Consider the following 6,540-nt stretch of genomic DNA (forward strand, 5'->3'; position numbering starts at 1 on the left):
TATATATATATATACATATATATATACATATATATATGTATTGATATATATACATATATAATAGGGAGAGGACCATCTCGCATGTGTATATATGTATATATGTATATATATGTATATATATATATGTATATATATGTATGTATATATGTATATATATGTATATATGTATATATATGTATATATATATATGTATATATATGTATGTATATATGTATATATATGTATATATGTATATATATGTATGTATATATGTATATATGTATATATATATATATATGTATATATATATGTATATATATATGTATATATATATATGTATATATATATATATGTATATATATGTATATATGTATATATATGTATATATGTATATGTATATATGTATATATATATATGTATGTATATGTATATATGTATATATATATATGTATATATATGTATATATATGTATATATATATGTATTTGTATATGTATATATGTATATGTATCTGTATATGTATATGTATATGTATATGTATGTATGTATGAATATAAATATATTTCTCTCATATAATAAGTTTATACCTCACATAAAATTACATCTCATATATAATTATGTATATAGTCATATAATTATTCGACTAAAGCTACCAAACATTAACACTTCAAAACACCATTTTCACACAACTTATTGTATGCATCCCTTATTTCCATGTCTCCAATGCTACCAATTTTATAGTTATAGAATCTCCTCAAATCTTGCACCATTATTACATTTGGTGGGATCATGGATAATGTGGCAGAAGGGTCTTGTTTATAAGCGATGTAAGGAATGGCTTTAAATACAGGTTGTTTAACTTCATTACTAACAAGCTCAATATTTAAAACCTCCTTCCCTTCAACATTTTTCCAACTAGATGCCATCTTGTCAAACTAGGGTTATGAAAATTTAAAACTACGTAGCTTGGCTTCCAATAAAGACCTTGTGAAAATTTGACGAACTAGTGATGAATCTCTGCAAACGCTTCGAATGGGTTCCTAAATTGCCTTTTGCTCTAATCACTCTTTCTTGAATTTGAAATGATGAAGAATGAGCACAAATCGATGATATATCCTTCAAAAACCTTGCATTTAATGCTAAGTGCTTACAAAGTTGTAAGCTCAGCAATAACCAATTTCAAGTTCATTCAGCATCCATTGATATTTTCATTACTTGACTGCTACTACAAGCTCGACATCAACTAGCTAGACTGCTAGCTTGACATCTTCTTACATTCCACTCGACATACATAAGAAATGTTTCATACTTGGAAACAACATGAAAAACTTAAAGATTTGTCTTGGATTTCTAACAACAGCATGCATCTTATTCATGCTAATTTAGTCTTTTCAGTACTATATCCTTTTGTAACTGATGCATGATATAACCTTTAAATGATAGTCCCACATATCTCTTGTTTGCCTAGTTTAATGAGGTGTGATCACCTTACCCATTAGGTGAAGTGATCCCTTCTCCATTCGATGTGGTGCAATCATCTTTCTTTTTCCATGTTTTGTTCATCTCATCTACGATGTGTTCAACCCATTCCTTGCCTTTACCTTTATCAAATTCACAACTTGGTGCCTTTGACCTAGTTGGATAATATTTATTGATGTGACTAGTCTTTAAATAGCTAAAGCATGTGGTTTGACTCAACCACCTTTTCTAGTTACCACTAAAGTGTGTCCTAATACAATTCTTAGGAACATGTCCATAATATTGACAATAATGACAGCTATATCTTGTGTTATAATCCAAATTGTAGGAATTCCTATTGCATCTTACCTTTGTTGGATTTTTTGATGACCACATGGATTTGGATCTACATTCAAAAGCTCTATGTCCATACTTCAAACAATTGTAGCAATAACCTTCAAATCTTTTTTTATGCATGGTCCTAGTTTTGCATTCATGTGCCTAATGACCTTGCTTGTTGCACTTATGAAAATGAGTCATATTCTTAGGCTTGACATTCTAATTTGTAATTTTTCTCCTACACACATTAGTAGTATGTCCTTTCTTACCAAAATTATGACAAGTAGGTTTGGAGTTCTTACCTTTGATGTTCCTTTCTTCTACAACTTTGGATGATTCTCCGTCTTTAGTGCTTATGTAACCCAATCCTGATGTGTCATTGTTAGGTCCAGGAGATCTCAATAATTGCTCAAAGTATTTGATGGCTTCACTTGGCTTGTTTAAACTTTTAGTAAATTATTTTTCTCTCTTTAGGTCACTATGTAATTGTTCATTCTGCAACTTCAATGTATTTATCTCAATGTCCTTGACATTCAATTCATATTTCGCATTCATCATTTGACTTAGAGTATCAAATTGCATGTTGGAAATCTTGCTTAACACTATTGACTTCTCTTCCAATCTGTTGGCCAGAATTCTTTTTTCTTCTTTGATCATGGATTTTTCTTCCATAGCCTTCTTCTTTTGTTCAATCACCTCACATAGTAGTATAGCTTGAGATTTATGATTTCCTTAGCTTGGATTATATTCTTTTCAATTAGATCTACAAATGTTGCATCAAATTCATTGGAGTCACCATCTACAAATAGTTTGGCAGTGTCTATCTCTTTATATAGTGTGTCATTCTCTACAATAGCAAGCTCTTTCCTTCTCTTCAAGGATTTCTTTAGTTACTCTCTTGCTTCATTCAATTGATGTAGTATGAGATGTATTTCAATCTCCTAGTTTTCAATAGTCTTTCCCAACTTGTAGACTTCCATTTCAAGATCTTTCCTCAAAGCCTCAAAGCTTCTCTTTTAGAGAACTAGGCTCTGATCAATACCAATTCTTGGAATTATAAGGGGAAAGAATAAACTTTTGAATGTGGTTGGGGGGGGGGGGGTGTAATGGGGGGGTGTGAATCAGTAGTTTAACCTTGGACCCATAAAACTTTCACCATTCATTCATTACATGCATAAGTAAGTCGAAATAACATGTAAAGAATATGCATCTAAAACATATAACCATGTAAGCATTCACACACATAACACCAAATATAATTACCCAGAAACCCTCCAAGTGAGAAGGTCAAGCTAGGGTGGGGATGACACCCAAAAATCTTCTCTATTGCAGTAATAAAGTGTATCCAATGAAGGTTACAATGATTTTACCATGAAACATGATCTACCCTGTGAAATGTTTGCCCTATTAAAAGATTGCAAAGACTATTAGGTCTTACCCTATTAAAGGATTTCAACACCCTGTTAGACATGTGTCGTTTTAGAGGACTTCAACTTACAACTAAGTAAACACCTTGTTAAAGGATTTCATATAGCCTGTTAGGACTACTCTGTTAAGAGATTTAACTGAAATCACCTGTTAAAATGTCTCAGCATAGATCTTGTGATTTGCACTTGCTTGCCTGATAAAAAATCACCTCTACATAATATCTTATTGATCCTTCATGATCAGATGTCTCAATGTTGTATCCGTTTCTCTATCCTCTGTTCTTCTCTAACTAATTCTACAATTCGCTCTTTCATCACAACTTCTAAGTCACCTTGAATGCTCTGCATGCAAACTATCTTGTTCACTCCTTCAATTCCTTCCACATTCACTCTCCTCTATTTGTCCATCATCATAAAGAGTTTAGGGCTTTGTTCTCCTTAATAAGACTTTGGTGGCTTAGGGTTAGATATGAATCTACGGTTGAGATTCATCCATTTTGTTGCTTAATCCTTACTAGTTTTTTGATTGGTTGCATGTAATTGCATAAGGAATCTAAAATAGAGATTTTTCCTTATCTCAAAATATCAAAATATAACTTTAAGTCAGCTCAAAAATGATTTACATAGTTGTTTGTGTCATTACAAACAAATATGTCAAAACTATGTCACTTGGCATATGAAGTCTCTAATGCTCGACATGTATTATTCTGTATACTATGACTCGACACCTACATCATTCAACATCTATTATTTACTTGGGTCTTGAATCACTCGGCATGGTCTATCTACTCGACACTCATTGCAACTTAGCATGGACTAATATTTACATGTTGTGCTCAACATGTATTACTAGTTCGGCATGAACTAAGTAAATGGTTTAAACGTGTTGACACTCACTTGTCAAAACCAATCTAAGATCAATATAGGAAAGCTTGAGTTATGATATGGAAAAGGAGTACAACTATCAATTAAGATAGTGATATTATAGTGCTTTGATAATCAACTTAAGGTTGCAAAGGATGGTTATACTGATTAAGTTTAGAAGAACAAATTAAACAAAGTATGTCTATAAAGCTTAACGTTATGCACAGTAGGTGCCAAGAAAAGTTAGTGTAAACTGAGAAAAAAAATAGTTGGAGCCAACTAAAGTCAATTTCAATGTATGCTGAGGGATATAGTGTAAGCTAAGTAAATCTTAGTTGATGATGAGCACCAGTAAACTTTAGTTCATGCTGAGTGATTTAATAGTAGATGTCGAGCAACACAGTATGTGCTGAGCATCAGAAGCCAGTTAATGCTAAGTGTTAGCAATATGAGAAATATCAAGAATTTGATGAATTTGAGCTGACAAGTTTGATTTCTTGAGTTTTTTGAACCTTGTGGAAGATATGTCATTTGAGGCAAATTCTAAGAAGATTGAAATGATGGGTAGATTCATTGAATCCTACCTAATCTAACCTAACCCTAAAATGGATGATGGAGGATGAACAAAAAAAGATCTTAATTTTCTATTTATAGAAATGGTTGGTCAAAAGAAAAGGGAATGAAATGAAATGATAGGTAGATTCATTGAATCCTACCTTATTTAGAACCTAACCCTAAAATGGACAATGGAAGATGAACGAAAAAAGATCAAGTTCTAGAAGGGAATGAAATGAAATGATGGGTAGATTCATTGAATCCTACCTAATCTAACCTAACCCTAAAATGGACGATAGAGGATGAATGACAAATTATTTTAATTTTCTATTTATAGAGATGGTTGGTCAAAAGAAAAGGTTGTCATGTGCGAGAACCTAAAGAAGATAAGGAGTCTAAGTATTGCTTCATTCAATGACCTAAGAGAAGTGTCCGCATTGGCAAGCAAAGAAAGAAGGCTTAAGGGTATGGATGCTTGAAGGGTGTGAAAGACAAGCATAATGGAGGATTGAAACAAAGATCTATAATCTGCAAGTCTATTGTAAGTTGTTATCAGATGAAGCCTTACTATTACTTTCTAATTATTGTATCAGTCTAGGGTAAATCCTTTGGATTAAGGTTGACCTGTGTTATTGATTTGGTTATGTTTCATGTTTACATGTCTACAAAGTTGATTTGACAGTAACCAACAAGTTTAAATGAATGTATGATCTAATGGATGCATGCATGATGAAAATGTTATATGGATATGGGTTCACTAAGTTGTGAAAAAATTTAATTGTACATTTGGACCTTGGATAACTAATTCACCCCCCTCTTAGTTATTCTAAATAATTTCAACATATAGATAATAGAAATCCACATAAACATGAAGTAGCTCATACATCCATACACATGAGACTGAAATTTCATGAAATTAAAAAATTAAAAATAAATATTTAACTGTCATGAAGAAAAATATAAATATTCAATAATGTCACACATGCAATATATCCAATATAGTTAAATTGACTTCCTTAAAGATAGATGGACGTGGAACACATCATATATATAATATAAATAAATGTGTCTTATAATTACATATAGGCATATAATATTTGTTCCTAATCTAGTTCTTTCCTGTGAGAGGAAGAAAATAATTCTTGAGTTGCCTTTGAATATTGCATGGATGGAGATGTTGTGGATGTTGGAGTCTCTTGAATGCACTCACCTATCCTCTTGCCTAGACTTTTTACGAGCTCCAATTAATAAAACTAAAATTATAAACACTAGTAACTAATAGACATCAAAATTTAATTATATGATTTAATACAATATAATATTAACTTATTTCTTTTGAATAGTCATTATGTATGTCTATAATAGGGGCATGTTCATGATCTAGAGTAACATGTCCCTAAAAAGATGATTAAAATAATAATTAAAATTCATAGATGAATACCATGTTATAAATATCAATACAAACTATTAAAAAAATATTTAAAATTAATTAATATCTTCCATACCTTGGTCAATGCATCAAATAGGCTATAACTGTGACAAATACACGATCCAAAGAGTTGCAATAACAAGAGGAGTCTCAGATGTCAACAAGTAGAATAGAAATAGAAAGAGTATTCTATAAATATAAAAACTACCTATATTTATTTATAACCACACAAATGAATAAATGGAAACTATATAAAAGTACCATGATTTCCTTTAGTGTATGATGTCAATGTCAAGGGTCCAACTATAAACTAATGCATATGTAAGGTAAGTTATAAGACAACCATTCATATAATAACTTACTACTCTAGTACCATGAATAATTTAGCTCTGGATTTTGATCATAATGTTTGTACTAATTTATTTATTTATTCATTTATTACTTAACTACATAATCAAGTAAATAAAATAACATGCAAGAAATGATACCT

Source organism: Cupressus sempervirens, chromosome 4 (genome assembly GCF_028749045.1).
Source record: "Cupressus sempervirens isolate cs-2001-9-10 chromosome 4, ASM2874904v1, whole genome shotgun sequence".
NCBI lineage: Eukaryota > Viridiplantae > Streptophyta > Pinopsida > Cupressales > Cupressaceae > Cupressus > Cupressus sempervirens.